Consider the following 21585-nt stretch of genomic DNA (forward strand, 5'->3'; position numbering starts at 1 on the left):
AGTATAACGATGTTTTCTGGTCCTACTATAAATGAAAAATCGTATAAGCAGCTTCTCAGTACGCAAAAAAGTCTTACGTTAATTAATTCCTTTATACACATTAAGTGTAACAAATACAGATTGGATTCTCGAATTAAAAGTGGTACTATAAGATGCATAGAGAGGAGCTGTATATGCACAGCATTGTATGGTTGTGAGACATGAGCTGTGGGAAAACTAGAAGCATTTGGGATGTGGTGCTGCAGAAGAATGTCGAACATTGGATGGACTGATAAGGTAAGAAATGAGGAGGTTCTCTGCAGAATCGACCAGGAAAGGAACACGTGGAAAACACTGATAAGAAAAATAGACAGAATGATAGGGCACCTATTAAGTGAGGGATAACTTCCACGGTACTAAAGGGAGCTGCAGAGGGTAAAAACTCCATAGGACGACAGACATTGGAATACATCCAGCAAGCGGCAAATAACTGCGGACGTAGGATCCAATCACTACTCTGAGATAAGAAGGTTGGCACAGGAGAGGAATTTGTGGCGCACCGCTTTAAACCAGGCTGAAGACTGAAAAAAAAGGAAAAATAAATCATCAGTACAAGGCTGTTGCTGTTTTCACGCATGGGTTCCTCTCTTCTTCTCCCAGTAACTATATTATGTTATTGCAGACACATTCATTACCACACTGTAACACTCACGAGTAAGCCAGACCTTGCCTACAGAGCAGCCCAAACACAACAGTCTGAAGCAGAATGCCTTTTCTTCCTCCGCAGCAAGCAAAACGAGTGTGGCGACACGCCCTCACTAGACATTTGCCGAGGCCACACGAGCCTCAAAGACCTCAGGTGGATACACTGCGTAGACTTCGATATGCGTAAATGGATCAATGTGCAAGAGGTACAAGTCACATTCAATAAGTAATGCAACACGTATTTTTCTTGGCCAGTTTTAGTTGAAAAATGCGGAATTTGTTGTTGGACATACTATAATACTCCTTCAAGCGCTAGTTTCATGAAGTTCCGATAGCTGACTGCATTATGCGTAGCCCTCAAAATGGCGTCTGTAACGGATGTGCCTTCCAAGCAGAAAGCTGTCATTGAGTTTCTTTTGGTGCAAAACCAGAGCATCGCAGATATTCACAGACACTTGTAGATGTCGACAGAGACATGTCCATGAGCAAAAGCGCGGTGAGTCGTTGCGTGAGGCATCTCTCATCATTGCAATAACGTCGCGCAAGACTGTCCGATGTCCTGCGTGCCGACCGGCCGCAAATAGCTTTGGCTCTTGCAATGTTGGGATGTACGGACAGTCTCGTTCAAGGTGATCGACGGATCCCAATTAAACACCTTGCTGCTCAATTGGCCGTCCCTATTGGTAGTGCTGACACATCCGTCCACCACTGTGCGCCTGCTGGGTTTCTCTCCGCCTAACAGTAGACCATAAAGAGCAACAAACAACCACTTGTGCGGGGTTGCTTGCGCGTTACGAAGCTGATCGTCGAACGTCGTCAGAGGCGATGAAGCATGGGTTCATCTCTTCGTACCGGAAACAAAACGGCAATTCATTGAGTAGCACAATACCAGCTCTTCTCTTAATAAAATGTTTGAAGCCACACCTCAGCCGATGAAGTCACGGCGACGGTCTCCTGGGGATCTGAAGGGGTTCTTCTGTTTGTTTAACTCCTTCATGGTGCAACGATAGACTCTGAAATGTATTGTGCTGTCGCCAGGAAACAACTTCAGTGCAATAGTCGCCACAAAAATGCAAACAAGCTTTGCCTTCTCCATGACAACGCAAGGCATGATGCAAGTCTCCGCACCCCGAGAAACCTATTGGGCTGTTATTCCTCATTCACCCTACAGCCCGGATCTCGCGCCTTCCGACTTCCGCACTCCGCGGAACACAGTGGTTGATGGGGAGGTTATTGAGGCAGCAATATGTAGGCTCCAACGTCGACCAGCAGGGTGGTTCTTTCGCACATATGGGCTCTCCCAGAGAGGTGGCGTAAGGCCGGCGCATTGAACGGAGATTATGTTGAAAAATAGAGTTTTGTTGCCAGAAGGCATGGTGTATCAGAATCCTGAATAAAACCAACCTGCTTTCAGAAAATATATGTGTTACATTACTTACTGAACGACATTCGTGTAGCACCAAATATCGGTCGCAAGATGAAGTTGCATAAAATCAGAACATAAGGGAGATGGCCGATCACAATGGACACACGATACTTTTTTAACTACAAATCTAATTAAAAATTATCATCAGACATACATACTTGTGAAATACGGTATCATGTAAAGCATCTAGAAAAGTTTTGTGTAGATATTTTTCTAAACGATTCCTTTTGTTTTGTTTTATGTACTAAATAATTATCAAAGAACTGCATTGCTGTTACAAGAATTTTCAAAGGGAGGTATCAGATGTCGGGACCATTAAGCTTCAGTATGACAAATTCGCAGTTACTACGAGTGCAGACAGGCTGTCAGGTTCTGGTAGAAACCTCGTATGTGGTGAAATGATAGTGGAGATCAGAGAGGCATTCCAAAGAAGTCATTCGAAGTCAGTTCGCCGACCACCACGACCATTCTTGCTGAACACTTGACAAGGTGCCACATAACCGATTTCGTTTGCACACTTACGAAATCCAAATTGCCTGATCAATAAAGTGAAATGACTTGGAGTTTCGGGACGAATTTGATACTGGAATTTAGGACCGCATCGAGCTAATCGCCAGATGTCTAGGAAATGTCGTTTTCTCTGACGAAACAACCTTCCACACACTTGAGGTCGATAAGCAAGAAATTCACATCTGAGCTGCTGAAATTCGCTACAGTTTTCGGCGGCCTGGACATGCTTGAGAAGTTTTCGTTCCTCCTTCTTCCCCTTCAGTCATATGTGATCCTTTCGAGGATAGTGCACCATCGCACTGGATTATATATGTTAATGAATTCCGCGACCAAATATTTGCGCAACGATAGATAGGACGTCATAGACGAACCACATAGCCACGGCGACGTAAGTACATGAACCAACTGGATTTCTTTCTGTGGAGTTACTTGACATTGTGTATGCCTCGCCTATACGTGACCTAGGATATTTCCGCAGAAGAATTGTGCAGTCAGTAGGTGACATACTTGTGTGAACATGAGTTGAGACATAGAGTCGTCTAAGAAGACGAGTATTTTTAATGTGTTTATAAATTTGTTACACGAAAGTAACCTTTGGTAATGAAAAGGGTCAATACCTTAAAAAATTGAATGCAGTATATCTTCAAGATTTATTCTCTCCTAACACTGTAAGTTCTCGACGTTCCCATTAGGTGGAATGTGCAAATGCGTTGTTTCAACAGTCATCATGGAATCGTATATTAGTACAAAATGCACACAGTGTGTTTTATGCTTTCACAAACGCAGATCCACTGCTATAGTTCAGAGACAATTCAGGACACAATATCGCAAGCAACCGCCTCAGAGACAAACTAATATTAAGTGTTACACTCGATTCCCAGAGACTCAGGTCACTTAAAACTTGCAATAGTTCCAATTTGTACACACATCATAAACGTTTTGCATCACCCCGGTTCCCAGAACTCCTGAAGATAGACGTTGACTGTGGATATTGTATCACAGACACAGTCCTTTTAGCTGTTCAGAGATGTCACTAAACCCGCTCAAAGATGTAAACAACCATGCATGAGCAGCCGACTAGACGGAAGGGGGTCCTACAACCGATAAGTTCCAGTAATTCCACCACGACGGAGGTACATGGCTCGTGTTGTCTGTGGTACAACCATACCTAGACGGTCAATACTGTGGTTCGATCGCGTCTGCAGTATTACTTTGCGCCAGGAAGGGCTCTCAACAAGGGAAGTGTCCAGGTTTGTGGGTGTAAACCAAAGCGATGTTATTCAGACGTGGACAGAGAAATTTGAACTGTCAATGACATGCCTCGCTCAGACCGCCCAAGGGCTACTACTGCAGTGGATGACCGCTACCTATGGATTAGAGGCTCGGAGGACCCTGACAGCAACGCCAACAACATGCGGAATGGACCGCTCAAGATCAGCATCACGTTCTCTTCACCGATGAGTGTCGCGTATACCTTCAACCAGACAATCATCAGAAAGGTGTTTGGAGGCAACTCGGTCAGGTTAAACACTTTAGACACACTTTCCAGTGTGCCTTGCAGCAAGGTGGAGGTTCCCCGCTGTTTTGGGGTGTCATTACGTGGGCCGAGGTACGCCGCTGGTGGTCTTGGAAGGCGCCGTAACGGTTGTACGATACGCGAATGCCACCCTCCGACCGATAGTGCAACCATATCGGCAGCATACTGGCGAGGCATTCGTCTTCATGGACGACAATGCGCGCCCCCATCGTGCACATCTTGTGAATGACTTTCTTCAGGATAACGACATCGCTCGACTATAGTGGCCAGCATATTCTCCAGAGATGAACCTCTCGAACATGCCTGGAATAGATTGAAAAGGGCTGTTTATGGACGACGTGACCCATCAACCACTCTGAGAGATCTACGCAGAATCGCTGTTGAGGAGTGGGACAATCTGGACCAATATTGCCTTGATGAACTTGTGGATAGTATGCCACGACGAATACAGGCACGCATCAATGCAAGAGGACGTGCTACGGGGTATTAGAGGTACCAGCATGTACAGCCATCTGAACCACGACCTTCCACACTGTGACATTAAGAATATTCAATTGTAGGCTTGCACTTTTGTCTGGTTTATCCAGACTATGAATGTAAGACTGCCGGACTTGTTCAACTGCTGCATTACAAATATGTAGACGACTCTGACCTGGCACCCTATGTGACATGTAGCCAGTTTCTGTACCAATCAATAAGAGATTGTCTCTGAGGTGGCGGCTTCCGATATTTAATCCTGAACTGTCTCTGAAATGTAGTAGCGGATTTGCATGCATGAAACTATAAATAACACTGTGCACGCTCTCCGCCATTATACGACCCCATGATGACTGCTGGAGTAACTGAGTCACGCGTCCCACCTTGCGGGAACGTCGGTAACCAACAGTGTTAGGTGGGGGTGAAACTTGAAGATATATTGCATTAAGTTCTGTATCAAATATTTTCGTAAGTTATTTACCCTTTCCACAATTAAAGGCTACTTTTGTATGACTAACTTACCAACAGCTTTTACTTAACACTTGACTACAACCGCTGTGGACCAATGAGAGAACAACGTCATGTGGCGGGAGTTTCAAATTGAAAGTATTCACTTTATCATGACTATACAAAAATGGAATTTTATAGATTTTTTTGTCGCTCGTGTGATGAATACTCCCTTTTTGAACCGCATCGATACTTGCTTTCGACCACATAAAGCCGTCGGGCTGTGGGTTGGACATAACAGTCCTAGACATTTTATGGGTTATGAAAGGAGCGCATGTGAATGTCTAGTAATTCCTTGCACAAACTTTTCGTGTTACTTTGGATCAGAGCCGGCCAGAAATTCTGCTCAAGTGCGGAGCTGCTGCACGTGTGCGACTTCCAGGTCACAGCGTGCACATTTACCAGGCGGGTAAACAGGGAAATGGAACCGTCACCGCTAATTTCGTACGTGTCTCCAAGCACAGATGTCACCGCTTCGCTTTACCCACTGTACCTGGGGTACATTGTACCTGGTGTACTCTCGTACTCTTTTCACAGTGTGCAATGCAATCATGGGAAGGCACAGGGTTATTCCATCGCCATATAAACAAACGTCACTGTTCTGAAACAAAATAGCAAGTGATGCACAAATATGGTGGCCCATGTCGGTACCTATGTGTGTCGCTTGGGATCGGAGGAGATTCTCTCTAGTTTCGGGACGTTAGCCTAAACGGTAAAGACTGCCAGTCTTGCTTGTGAGATAAAGGCGGAGCTCACCATGTGCAGCATCGTCGCTAGGACCGACTGTAGTCCTCTGGTGCAGAGCCGAGTGGAGGATCTGAATCAGAGGCTCATGCGGTTCTGTGATCGTGTAGACTGCAGATTCCTTGACTTGCGCCGCCGGGTGGTGGGTTTCCGGGTTCCGCTTAATAGGTCAGGAGTCCACTATACACAGGAAGCGGCTACACGAGTAGCGGGACCTGGGCAGTTTTTTAGGTTAGATGGTCTCAGGGGACCACAGAAAGGGCGTCCGTCTAAAACTGGCAGGTAAAACACAGTAAGGTAATTGAAAGCCGTAAATAAGTTCAGCCGAAATTTTTTCAAACGATCTAACAGTGTTAAGAAAGGATAGATTAAATACATTTGGTGGAGGAGTATTTATTGCTCTCAGAAGTAGTTTACCTTGTAGCGAAAGAGTATGGGTACAATCGGACTAAACTATTAATTAGATCGTTTTACCGATCCCCCGTCTCAGAATATGTAGTTTCTGAACAGTCCAAAGAAAACTTGAGTTTCATTTCAAGCAACTACCTCACTCATACAATTATAGTCGGTGGTGACTTCAGTCTGCCCTCGATATTCTGGAAAAATTATAGGTTTAAAGCTGGCGGCAGGCATAAAACGTCATCCGAAATTGTACAGAATGATTTCTCAGAAAACTGTTTTGAAAAATTGGTTCACTAGCCCACTAGAAGATTAAATGGGTGCGGAAGCATACTTGACCTTTTAGCAACAAATAATGGCTCTGAGCACTATGGGACTAAACATCTGTGTTCATCAGTCCCCTAGAACTTAGAACTACTTAAACCTAACTAACATAAGGACATCACACACATCCATGCCCGAGGCAGGATTCGAACCTGCGACCGTAGCAGGCGCGCGTTTCCGGACTGAGAGCCTAGAACCGCTAGACCACCGCGGCCGGCGCAACAAATAATCCTGGACAAACAGGAAATATCATGACTAATACAGGGATTAGCGACCACAAGGCAGTTGCTGCTAGGCTGAATACTGTAACACATGCAAACATAAAAAAGAAACGAAAATTATATTTATTTTAAAAAATGCAGATAAAAATGCTCTTAACGCCTTTTTAAGAGACAGTCTTCATTCCTTCCGATCTGATCATGTAAGCCTAGAAAAGATGTGGAATGATTTAAAAGAGATAGTATCGACGACAATTAAGAGATATATATGCCACATATATTAATAAGTGATGTTACTGATCCCCATTGTACACAAAACGGTTGCAGAAGCAACGAAGAAAGCATGCCAAATTTAAAAGAATGCAAAATCCCCAAAATTGGCAATGTTTTGCAGAAGTCTGAAATATAGCGCGTACTTCAATGCCTGATGCTTTTAATAATTTACCAACGAAACTCTGTCTCGGAATCTGGCAGAAAAGAGATACTGGTCATACATAAAGCACACCAGTGACAAGACGCAATCATACCTTGACTTCGCGATAACAACGGTGAAGTCACTGATGACAGTGCCACTAAAACAGAGTTATTAAACACAGTGTTCCGAAACTCCTTCACCAAAGAAGACGAAGCAAATATTTCTGAATTCAAATCAAGAACAACTGCCAAGATGAGAAACATGGAAGTAGATAACCTAGGTGTCGCAAAGCAGCATAATTCACTTAATAAAAGCAAGGCTTCCGGTCCAGATGATATACCAGTCAGATTCCTTTCAGAGTATGCAGATGCAATAGCTCCATGTTTATCAATTATACACAACCGCTCGCTCACAGAAAGTTCCGTACCTTAAGACTGGAAAGTTGCTCAAGTCACACCAATACCCAAAAATGGAAGTGGGAGTAATCCGCTGAATTACAGGCCCATATCAGTAGGGTTTTGGAACATATACTGTGTTCGAACATTATGAAGTACCTCGAAAAAAACGATTTATTGACACATAGCATGGATTCAGAAAATACTGTTCTTGTGAAACAAAATTAGCCCTTTATACTCATCAAATAATAAGTGTTATCGACAGGGGATGTCAAACTGATTCCATATTTTTAGATTTCCAGAAGGATTTCAACACCGTTGCTCACAGGCGTCTTTTGTGTGCCTATGGAATATCGCCTCAGTTGTGCCACTTTATTCGTGATTTCTTGTCGGATAAGTCACGTTTCGTAGTAACAGACTGCAAGTCATCAAGTAAAACAGAAGTAATATCCGGCGTTCCCCAAGGAAGTGTTACAGGCCCTCTATTGTTCCTGATCCAAATTAATGACACGGGAAACAATCTGTGTAGCCGACTTAGATTGTTTGCGGATGTCATTTACCGGCTTGTAAAGCCATCAGATGACCGAAACGAATTGTAAAATGAGATGTTTAAAACTTTCCCGGAGTTCTGATTGTCCCATAAAAACACGTGAGAACTTCCGGATGTCAGTAACGTCCTGCCACGATATTTCGCAAAAGCGTACAGGCCGACCTCGTCTGTTGACTAACAGAGATCGCCAACAGTTCAAGAGGGTCGCGATGCGTAATTGGCAGACATCCAGACCATTACACAGGAATTCCAAGCTGCATCGGGATCCACTGCAAGTACTATGACGGCGGGAGGTGAAACAACTTGGATTTCATCGTCGAGCGGCTGCCACACATCACGGCGGTAAATGCCAAACGACTGCTCGCTTGGTGTAAGGAGAAAAAACATTGGACGATTGAACAGTGAAAAACCGTTGTGTGGAGTGACTAATCACGGTACACAATGTGGCGATCCAATGGCAGGGTGTGGATATGGCGAATGTCCATTGAACGTCAACTGGCAGTATGTGTAGTGCCAACAGTAAAATTCGGAGGCGGTGGTGTTATGGTGTGATCATATTGGTTTGCGTGGCACTATCACAGCACAGACGTACAGTGATGTTTTAAGCACTTCTTGCTTCCCACAGTCGAAGAGAAATTCGGGGCCATCGACTGCGTCTTTCAACACGCTCAAGCACCTGTTCATAATGCACGGTCTGTGGCGGAAAGGTTACACGACAATAACATCCCTTTAATTGACTGGCCTGCACAGAGTCCTGACCTGAATGCTACAGCACACTTGTGGGATGCCAGAATGAGATTTTCACTCTGCAGCGGAGTGTGCGCTAATATGAAACTTCCTGGCAGATTGCCTGCGAAAGGCACAGGTCTCGAGTTTGAGTCTCGGTCCAGCACAGTTTTAATCTGCCAGGAAGTTTCATACCTCTGGAATGGGTTGGAACGCCGACTTCGTGCCAGGCCTCACCGGCCGACATCATACCTCTCCTTAGTGCAGCACTCCGGGAAGAATGGGCTGCAATTCCTCAAGAAACCTTCCAGCACCTCATTGAACGTATGCCTGCGAGAGTGGAAACAGTAATCAAAGCTAAGGGTGAGCCAACACCATTTTTAATTCCAGAATTACCGATGGAGGGCGCCACGAACTTGTAAGTCATTTTCAGCCACGTGTCCGGATACTTTTGATGACAAAATGTGTATCTCTCTCAGTTCTTTTTTAATTCCATTAAGAAGGGGAGTGACATGGTGACTCCCAGCACTTTTGTCCAGCGATTTCAACGTGCCGTCGATAACTGCGGATGATGGTCGGATATTGGCGGTCCAGCTCCAGCGTGTACAGGTGCCCGGCGGCTGGGCGTTCGATATTAACTGCCGCCCATCGGGGGCTGCACGAGGGTGGTGGTGCGACATCCCAACAGCGGGCCGGAAACGTGGGGGGGGTAAGGGTGTACGGTGATGGTGACGATCCTGCTATGCGCTGCGACGATAATGCCGATGGACGGCCAAAGCGGCGCCCGCTTTGAAGTGACACATTAGATGGCGTGTTGTCCGCGCTTTCTCCCGCCAGCTACACTCGCTATCAAAGCGCTGGTTGCTGGTAATTTAGGATCATGGGACGTAATTACAAAGGGCGCTGCTATCGCTGCTCGACAGGGCAACGAACGGGAGTCTGCTGTAGTTGATTACCACGTTCTTCGCCTACACTGTGAGTTAAGTTCAAAAGTGCTCTACGGAACGAGAAGGAAACAGACATTAGAATTGCCTACAGAGATAGAAACGCCTTGAGCTTTAAATGAAACGTTAGGTGATTAAAAACTGGATTTGATAATTCTATCTTTTTTTAAATGCCACTTATGAGTTTTACTATTTGGAAATTTAAATAACTGACGTCGACTGATGAAAATACAATATGGAAGATAGACACTCAATATCTACAAAAGTGTTTGTTTAAATTTGTTAATATCGAATATTAATTCTGGTGTTGGTAAGTCTTTTCTGAAGGCATTCGATTCGAGTGAACCACTACACAGAAGTGAAATGTGGGCAATGAACAGTACATACAAGAGTACAAGCTTCTGAAATGTGGTGATACAGAAGAATGCTGAATATTGGATGGGCATATCAGATGACTTACGAACGAGTATTGAAACGAATTGGGGTAAAAAGAAGTAAATGGTATTAGCTGATTAAAAGAAGAAATTAGTTGACAGACACATCAGTAGTAGAGCAATGTATGTTCTAGGGCGATTTTTTAGTGCGAGTTGCATACATTTAGCGGCCAATTCGATTGATTTATGACCCTCTCCCCCTCCCCTTGACCTAAATTTCTGTTAATAGATTTATGACTCCCTGGGGATATTTCATCCTTCTGAGAAACCCCCCAACCCTCTCCCTCCTCCTTCACCTCCTCCATCATTTTGGGAAACCTCCTCATCAATACAAGCATTCTTTCGACATCAACTTAATTGACTAATTAAGTAATTAGATAAATTAATTGCCCCTCCCCCTTTTAAGTGCTATGGCTCTATCCTCCCACCCCTCACTCCCCCTCCCCTCCCTCACCTGAAAAACTGCGGAGAAAGGACTCAATCTGTGCTGGAGAGGAAGGCTATCACGACAGGAAATTCAAATTCTAGTCAGTTACATAGCAAATGATATACTGTGTACTGCTCCTCGGTGGTGGTGTGTCTGCTAAATTATATTTACTGCGCTAGCCAACAACACCTGCTAAAGCGACTACTATTTATCAGTGTGTCAAACCTGGGTGAGATGGCACTGATACACAGAGATGACAAGTGCATTAAAACGCGTAGCGACACCACAGAGTTCCGCAACGCCGTGTACTGTATCAGATATCTGCAAGTAGTAGTGAGGATGGAAAGTTCAACCAAATGCTTACCACTCGCACAATAGCTACCGCCGAAGATGCAACTGGACCACCACTAGTACAAACGGGTTCTGGTTTTATCGGCTAGTGTTAGCTCCCGATTGAAAATTTTAGTTAACGCATCTATCACAAGATTTTACAGGTTCGACCAGCAAGCTAACACCAAAAGTAATCTACTAGTCGATGGAATCAAGCAGAAACTACAAATCTGATTAAGATGCGCTACTTAAGTCAATTAAACCCAACTCACTGCGATGTGCCACATTTCACAGCAACGTAATCGAAAACCTCGCTTACGTAACCCAACACTCCAACGCCGATACCTTGGATTTATCTTACCTTTTTCCCAGCTTGAAAACTATCCAACATGGAATTTAAGCGTTCCTTTTAATAGATCGCCACTGAAGCAATCAATGTAGACTGAACTTTCCTAGCTACCAGTTTAAGTTAGTTTAATTTTCGTAAGAGCACGCCAGCGATATAATTTTATGTGTTGACTGATGGGTGCTAGTCAGAGATTATTAATCCTATACAGTCACTACAGTGCAGCTCTATCCTTGCTTATTTCTTTTTACAAACACACACAATGTATAATGCTATTTGCACTCTATCAATGATAATGGTTTATGCTACAACCTTCATAGTTTATTAATTCCCCATAACTTAACTTTTCCACTTTTTATCACTTAAACAGTCAGACAAAAACCTCTTTCATATACTTTCAGCCGAACTTTACATAATTATCGTTCCAAACGCTCAGTGTGACTTATCTTTCACATTAATATTCTTTGTCCTGCTTATACTTTACCGTTTTGATTCACTGCATAATCTTTAACCTTTTCACTTTTTGAAATAAAAAATTCTGTTATCGTATTTTCAAGTTATGTCATAGGGGGAGAAATGATAACACGAGACACCAATTTTACCTTTATCATGCACAGGGCCTGAGCATAATTTTATTTAGCTAATTTCTTAATTTTCAGTGTCTCCACAAAGTTTCGTCAGGCGTGAGTGCTGGTGGTAAACTACTACCCCACTAAGCGGAAGCTAGTAAAAAAAAGAAACAAAAACCTAAGCGTCACCGCCACTTCCAAAATAATATCGACTCAAATCAAAGCAAATCTCTCCCTCTTCAGGCGTTGACACACGCGGACCCTCTATACCAAATTTAAAACAGTCAGTAGTCACAATTTCAAAGAGACAATTATCGTGCTCTACTCAGATAATAGGTCTTGGCTCTGTCAGTTTCGTCGTATGGAAAATTACCATTACACAAATTCGCGCGTGTCATAAAGTATCTGACACAGATTGGTTCTCCCGTTTACATTAATCAAACTAGGACGTCCGTTCTCACAATAATTACACGACAATCACAGGCCGCACTTCAATTTGAGAGTTCTTTCAGCCGGGGATTCTATTACCTTAGGGCTCCCCCAGAATTACAAGTAATACAGTCGCACACTCACGCCAAAGCTTTAGCAAATCCTTATTGCAGAAAGGCAACGCCACATGTACCTTTGTGCTTACCCTTATTAAACCAATCACTCACAAAGTCTTCGCTTGAAGGCGATACCAAATACACACAATCAAGACTGAAAAGAACCTCCCCTTAGCACGAAATACGGAACGCCTGATTGCGAGTAACTCCAAGGTTAGCTCGACCAAACTTTACACTATCACTAATCACATGAAAACGCGAGAAAAGCCAATCTCTTAGCGTGTCTCACAACGAGTTACTCTTTTAAAGCAAACTCCAAATAACATCGCACATGTAACTACCGATTTCGAACAATACACCTCGTGCAATAATTACATATAACTTCCCATATAGACCATAACTCCATCACGGGTTCAACGAATAACTTTAGAAGCACAAATCCGACATTAAATCACTCGAGCGCCAACTCCAAATAGGCTTACACTTCCAGAGTGTCACGAATTGACTGACGTTACCCCGTGACCTCAATGGTGACTAGCTCCCCAATGTCTCAAATGTAACTCTCTAGCCGGCCGGTGTGGCCGTGCGGTTCCAAGCGCCTCAGTTTGGAACCGCGTGACCGCTACGGTCGCAGGTTCGAATCCTGCCTCGGGCATGGATGTGTGTGATGTCCTTAGGTTAGTTAGGTTTAAGTAGTTCTAAGTTCTAGGGGACTGATGACCTCAGTAGTTAAGTCCCATAGTGCTGAGAGCCATTTGAACCATTTTTGTAACTCTCTATACGAGATCTCAACGGTAACTCCTCTTGAAACAAGGGACAAAACCAAGAACCAGAATTTTTGAACAAACAAACATGTCACGTTAATTGTCTCTTTTTCACAACTTCCATTATTAGATGCTAACGTTCCTCTTCAATAGCGGCCAGCTGCGCATCAGTCGATATCTCTGCCGCGCGCCACGCTGCTGCTATCGTCGCGGTTGTGTGACATCTCTCGCCGCGACGGGCTCCGCTGCATATGCTCTTTCTGGAACATAATTTTGACAACTTTTTCAGAAGCAAATACAAATAAAATTAATAACCACTTTTTTATCGAAATTGGCATTACAACTGTTTATTTATAAAGTTTAATTCGCAGGGGTTGACTCTCTCTTCTATTTGATGGGAGAAGCTCGCTATTCTCTGCTGTTCTGTAAGACGCAGATCTTGTAAAATTCATCAAAAAGAAGTAATTAAATATACTGATGTTTGTCCAGTCATGTAAGGAATACCGTCATGAAACAGACATCAACATAACACGCCACATCTTAATACTCCATTAAAAATCTTCCAATTGCATCTTCGAATTGACCACAGGACAGACATGCCGGCTGCTTCACGTATTCCTGTGCCCACAGATTGATAGACAGGCCTGCACAGAGGGCTCGCTCATGCAGTGTGCAGATTGGAAGTCGTGCTAATCCCTGAACAAAGCATCTGGTGACAGCAACTCTTTGAGTGGCTGTGCTAACAGGTAAGAGGCGGTAGGAAGCACTATCTTTGCACTGCCAGAAAAATCTGGTGTGGTGACTGCAGTGATACTGTTTGGCAGTGGGAATAACACTTCCCAAAAAACGTCTCTAATAAAGATTAAACATTCGACAAAGATCGGTAAAAAATCTTGCCTAGTACGTATCCTGCAAATAGACTCTCTAAAACATATATCCACTAACAGCTCCAACAGTCCAACGACGCCAGTCCATATGTCGACGTCCTTCCCACCAAGGGAGCACCTCGAGTGTCGCCTCCTGGACAGTCCAACGACACCAATGTATATTCTTCCTGATATTGGTTAGTGGGAAACCACCTTTGCTCTCTCTCAAGTGGCTACTTCCTGTTTATGCGTGCATGAACCAACCTGTCCAAATCTGTAGACCAAGGTATCTCCACATACTCCAATCTGATTGGTTCCCATGACATTAATGGGCAGAGATTGATTCTATATAAACCCTATCGGCTCTACCCCTAGCCTCATTCTGCTATCGTTCGCTGGTATGTTGCTCATGTGAATGCTACTAGTTTCTTTGGAAGAATGAAGCATCGTAATAGCAGCAGTGGCAGTGGCAATGCCAGTGCAGTAAACGCCTGCGGCAGTGGGAATTACTTATACTTTTCCTTCTTCTAAGAATTTCGTGGTAGTGATATTAAATACATTCCATCTTATTGTTTCAGCACATATCCACCAAACTATGGATGAAATGAATGCTGAGATGCATCAGTGGCAGGAGCAGCAGATGCATCAGAGGCGGCAACTGCTGCAACAGAAGCAGCAGCATCGTAAGTAGTATATATATTCTTCTTTGTATATCTAATATGTTGCTGTTATTTAGTGGTCAGTCAGCGAGTCTTTGTTGTTGTTCATGATTTCGAATATCAAAATCGATAACTGTAGCTTTTTCACTAAGAATTTCATAGTATTGAATAAATTTAACCTTATTTTTTCAGTATATGTCCAATATACAATTGGTGAGCTGGCTACTGAATACCAGTGACAGCAGCAGCATCAGCACTGTAAGTAGTATACATGTTTCTCTTCTGTGTGGTACTGTGTATATGTAACATTTCATCATGTATGCCATATGGTGCATATTCTTATTGTCGTTGTAGACGGTTTCCTGGTATCAGAAGAGGAACAGGTAGGAGTAAGTGTCAAGGGTAAGCAGGAGCCATACGTGCAAATGCAAAATTTTTTCTCATTGTAGTTTTCTTGCGTGTGTATGTGTTTTTATTATTTAAAAATATTAATATGTGGTTTGAGGTGCCACATATGCCACAGGGGTTAGAGCAGATAGAGAGAGGCCTTCATTGTCATGAGGAGGTGTAGCATGATCTGAGGGAGATTCCAAGTAACCAGGGCGAAATAGGCAATTTATATACATGTACTCACTCTGCTCACAAATAATCAATGTACTTTATTTCCTTGCAGCAGCGGCAGCTGGTGATGTTTGGAAAGTTGTACTTAATTTCAACTATACTCTCTCTCTCTCTTTTACAGCAGCTAACTCAGGGGAACAATTTCCGCAATAGAACATGGTGCTGGTAGCAGAGGCAGAGAAGCCTGCTCCACCAAAGCAGGGTCCAGAGACATACCTCACTGACAAGGGCGCTGCCAGACGCCACGTGGGAAACCACTTCTGCTGCTGCGGCATCCGCTACCGCCACCCCTGATGCCACTGCCCCACGGGCGCTGTGGCCGCCTTTCCTCTGACAAGCGGGTCAGGGCTGAAGCAGCAGCAGCATCAACAGCAGCCACAGCCAGGCTGCTTGCACTCCAGAATCCTGCAGGAGGGTACTGCGACCGAACTGGCCTTCTAGGTGCATGTTTTCCTGTCGTGGAAATGGAGCTCCTCAAGGTTGTTAATGATCTGTGGTATCCCACCATTAAATGCGGTGCAGTGCTGTGCATTAAAAATGAACTGTCACCCCCCTCCCCCCCCCCCCCCCTCCCACCGTTGCCTCTGGCATTGCAGAGAAAAGTGAGGCCACCCGTAAAGCTAAACTGGCCCAGTTTTCTGAGGTGCACAACAGAGTGTCAGCTAAAGCACTCAGCCATATACTACACTCCTGGAAATGGAAAAAAGAACACATTGACACCGGTGTGTCAGACCCACCATACTTGCTCCGGACACTGCGAGAGGGCTGTACAAGCAATGATCACACGCACGGCACAGCGGACACACCAGGAACCGCGGTGTTGGACGTCGAATGGCGCTAGCTGCGCAGCATTTGTGCACCGCCGCCGTCAGTGTCAGCCAGTTTGCCGTGGCATACGGAGCTCCATCGCAGTCTTTAACACTGGTAGCATGCCGCGACAGCGTGGACGTGAACCGTATGTGCAGTTGACGGACTTTGAGCGAGGGCGTATAGTGGGCATGCGGGAGGCCGGGTGGACGTACCGCCGAATTGCTCAACACGTGGGGCGTGAGGTCTCCACAGTACATCGATGTTGTCGCCAGTGGTCGGCGGAAGGTGCACGTGCCCGTCGACCTGGGACCGGACCGCAGCGACGCACGGATGCACGCCAAGACCGTAGGATCCTACGCAGTGCCGTAGGGGACCGCACCGCCACTTCCCAGCAAATTAGGGACACTGTTGCTCCTGGGGTATCGGCGAGGACCATTCGCAGCCGTCTCCATGAAGCTGGGCTACGGTCCCGCACACCGTTAGGCCGTCTTCCGCTCACGCCCCAACATCGTGCAGCCCGCCTCCAGTGGTGTCGCGACAGGCGTGAATGGAGGGACGAATGGAGACGTGTCGTCTTCAGCGATGAGAGTCGCTTCTGCCTTGGTGCCAATGATGGTCGTATGCGTGTTTGGCGCCGTGCAGGTGAGTGCCACAATCAGGACTGCATACGACCGAGGCACACAGGGCCAACACCCGGCATCATGGTGTGGGGAGCGATCTCCTGCACTGGCCGTACACCACTGGTGATCGTCGAGGGGACACTGAATAGTGCACGGTACATCCAAACCGTCATCGAACCCATCGTTCTACCATTTCTAGACCGGCAAGGGAACTTGCTGTTCCAACAGGACAATGCAAGTCCGCATGTATCCCGTGCCACCCAACGTGCTCTAGAAGGTGTAAGTCAACTACCCTGGCCAGCAAGATCTCCGGATCTGTCCCCCATTGAGCATGTTTGGGACTGGATCATGCGTCGTCTCACGCGGTCTGCACGTCCAGCACGAACGCTGGTCCAACTGAGGCGCCAGGTGGAAATGGCATGGCAAGCCGTTCCACAGGACTACATCCAGCATCTCTACGATCGTCTCCATGGGAGAATAGCAGCCTGCATTGCTGCGAAAGGTGGATATACACTGTACTAGTGCCGACATTGTGCATGCTCTGTTGCCTGTGTCTATGTGCCTGTGGTTCTGTCAGTGTGATCATGTGATGTATCTGACCCCAGGAATGTGTCAATAAAGTTTCCCCTTCCTGGGACAATGAATTCACGGTGTTCTTATTTCAATTTCCAGGAGTGTGTGTGTGTATCTGGTAAATGGTGGGTCCAGCTGCATAAAACTCCCTAAGTATATAGGCATTCATTAATGTCAGAAATGAAAATAATCAGGCTTGTTTTGTCTGGCCAGTCCTGGCTTGCGAAAGAAATATTAAAGAGAAGCTAGAGTGCACATATCGACGTAGCACATACCTTGGCATTCGTAGCTGTTATACCTTTGATGGTACTGAGCGTCCTGTTAAACTCCATGGCATACCTACACTTGAGGCTCAAAATACCTGAATATTGGTTCATGCTACTTATAATCCGTCTTCATTGCAAAATATTTATTCATATGACTGGTTTCGGTTCCTCTAGAACCATCTTCAGATCTGATATTTCGGTTGCAGGAGTAACCCGTCCACACGATCGCATCGCGATAGCATCGCTGTTTGGTAGCTCAGATATGACTACCAGCAGCAATTACTTTTCTTACTCTGGTAGCAAAGAAAAGAAAGGAAAAAAAAGAAGTTTCGGATGAAGGTTATGATGACACCAGGAGTCACGCAATCTTTTGGTCATACCTTCTAAATGTGATTAGTCTTGCAAACCAATTATATTATTTTGTGTGTGCTGCTTCAATGTGATAACCCAGGACCAATGGAGTGAGACATGAGTTGAGCAACAACAAGCTATATTTAGTCAAGACGGCAGTACTTTCGGTGACATCTTCTAAATGTTGCTAGAATTACACTATTGTACGTGCCTCCTGTGACGCGAATACACAACAGGACCAGGGTAGAGTGCAACCGAAACCTGTTTAAATGCACGACAAATGTTTTAAGAATCAGACAAACTTCAACCAGTAGTATTAGGTACAAGCCTAAGTCATGTAGATACAAAAAATTATGCTATCCACGCTATCCTCTGTCAAAAAATTTCTAGTGATTTCATCTGTACTAGTGACAATATATAAACAATGTGTTTCAGTTCTTTCGATTACCACTTTACACCGCATTCATACATTTACAATTCCAAATACGTATGATTTCCTACTAGTATGTGTTACGTGGCAAATATCACAGCATTCAGGATAAAATAACGTTACGATTTCCTCACATATACATGAAACTAACGGGAATATGATAATTTCATCTTGTCACCATATCTCTTTAGCATTCATCATATTCCCACCATTGTATTTACTGATTACAGTTCTCTCGGCCTATTACCCCATCTGTATAACGGTTTTCTTTTTTTTATAAGTGTGTGTGTATATCCCTCCCTCTGTATAAATAGCAGATATTCATAAATTTTTCCAAATGGTATGCAACGAGCGCCCTCTTTCTCCCAACCTTTAGTGGAGAGCTCTGCCAATTTCGCAACCTTTAGTGGAGAACTCTGACAATCTGGAGTCATATGGTGCTGTGGTTCTAATAGATCTCTCCTACTTGTAGCTTCCTAGGAAAATATCCAGGCACTTTGATCAAGTGATTATGTTACAAAAAACTTTTGGCTGGACTCTAAGTGTAAATGCGCATATCCTGCATGACTATCTTGCATCAGAATTTTTGAAATTTTTCACATTTTTCGATACTTTTTCATAGAGTTTTTACGGATGCAGATGAGTAGGAAAAACAAACCCGTAGTGTTGGGCTACAGCATTATCTATCTCCTGTTTGACACAGTCACATAGTTCAAATATCAGGGCGTAACGTTGTAAAGTGATATGAGATGGAATGAGCGCCGGCCGCAGTGGCCGAGCGGTTCTAGACGCTTCAGTCCGGAACCGCGCGACTGCTACGGTCGCAGGTTCGAATCCTGCCTCGGGCATGAATGTGTGTGATGTCCTTAGGTTAGATAGGTTTAAGTAGTTCTAAGTTCTAGGGGACTGATAACCTCAGATGTTAAGTCCCATAGTGCTCAGAGCCATTTGAACCATTTTTTTGGAATGAGCATGTGAGGATTGTGGTAGGAAAGGGGAATGGTCGACTTCGGTTTATCGGGAGAATGCTAGGAAAGTGTGGTCCATCTGTAAAGCAGACTGCGTATATAACGATAGTGCGATCTATTCTTGAGTACTACTCGAATATTTGGGATTCATTCCATGTCGGCTTAAAGGAAGACATCGAAGCAATTCAGAAGCTGCTTGCCATATTTGGTGCTGGTTGTGTCAAACAACATGCAACCACAGAATCAGATACGATAAATTGGGGCTCATATGGAGGCATATAGACAACTGTGAATTTCTGTGTGTGATACAATACCTTCCTAGAGGTTTACGTCGTGTTATTAAGAATATTAAAAAATCTAGGGACCGTAAATATGAGAATGCAGAGAGTAACTAAGCATCTGTAGATGGCATGACTGTCTTGCTATCAGAGATAGAACAAATTATACCTTTGTGATATTTAAAGGAGGCACTGTGCATTGAACCGTTTAGAGCATGATATATTAAAGGTTTTGTGTATGTAATCCTAAGCTAGTTCTGCAGTTCGTTTACTGGGCAAGTAATACTAGCCCGGATATTGTTGATCTTAACATATCTTCTGCTTATAACTCCTAAAATTAGAATACGTAAGTGTTAAATTGTTTTAGCTGGAGATGTACGTGCTATGAAAGCCTGCAGTTCTGATGGATTACTCGGTAATGACAGGATGGAGTACCTTGATACTTTCCTTAAAAAAGACAATCAGACCCTATAAAAAGCTTACAAAACCATGTACTATGTACCAACAGTTTTTACATGGAAATCGATTATACAAAAATATCGGTACTGCGCCTGTTTTATAGTCGATCTAATAGAAGAATTGAAAGTTTTTCGGAGAAGTGAAATAAATACCATTGACCGGTGTGGCAGTACATGCATTCTATATAGGTCCGATAACTGGTTATCATGCTACGCACTCTATGTCTATAGTTCAAATTACTTAATGTTATTATTTAAGTAATGTCTGTCTACGTTACCAAGACTTGCTTTATCATGCCCTCATAACTATGGCTAGCAGAAAACATAGTCTTTCAGGTGTTACACTCCCACCACATAGTGCTGATGTCTGTATGTCGTTGTGAATAAGTACCCACCATTGGCTTTCGAATTTATAGTTATCGTATTCATAACATGTTTAGGATTTTCGTGATGTGTTACGACAAAATATGTGATCCGATCAGCAGCCTGAGGCACTCACCAGGTTGGGTTAATGGCTGTGGACTATCGTTCTGGTGAGAAATATTTCCATAGAAGTCTACTTTAATAACAGTCCAGTGCTTACATAGATGTATTGCTGAACATATTACACACAAATTCATCTCTCTCTCTCTCTCTCTCTCTCTTTTTTAATTTAATGCGTGTCCATACTCTAGGTCACTTATTGCTTATAAGAGGATAACGTGAACATGACATCTCTCTTTGTAAGGCACAAACTCAGCATGGTATTTATGCCACAAACAAAAAGAAATGGTGCTAGAAAAGAACATGTCTCTCGATTAAAATTTTCCATATTTTACGCAAAATATGCGCTAGGTGAAATGTCATTTCTCAATGGCATTTTCATAAAAAGGGCTTTGTCCAATTTGAGTTCGAGAAATACTAGCGTACTAACCGAGTCTAATGCTACCAAGTCTAGGGTTATGTTACTGGTTTTTGCGGGAAATGTCTTCTAATTAATAATGTGAGCGTTACAGTGACAAAAGAGTCACTGCTACGAAGTGTGGTCAGCGAGCTTATAAAAGCTCATTACGTGATTTTCTCGTCGATCTGAGAGCCACATCAGTTAGAGTTAATAGATGTGGAACATAATTATCGTGCACGCTATTTTAAATTCATATTCCCCATGCGACTTGCCCAGCCGAGGCTGAAAATGCTGATTCTCTTAATTTTGTCGACAATACTTCGTGAAGAGAATGTCGTGTTCACTCCAGGGAAGTTCACAAAACACTTCCGTAATACTCAGATGTTTATGGAAGCTACCGGTAATAGGTACTTCTTCGTACCTGTTTACATCAGAGTCTTTACTGCTCTAATAACGAAAAACACACAAGCGAAATGTCGTAGTCCAATATGCTGCTGACATTAAACTGCCGTGGTGTACCTACGATATCCC

Source organism: Schistocerca serialis, chromosome 9, assembly GCF_023864345.2.
Source record: "Schistocerca serialis cubense isolate TAMUIC-IGC-003099 chromosome 9, iqSchSeri2.2, whole genome shotgun sequence".
Lineage (NCBI taxonomy): Eukaryota > Metazoa > Arthropoda > Insecta > Orthoptera > Acrididae > Schistocerca > Schistocerca serialis.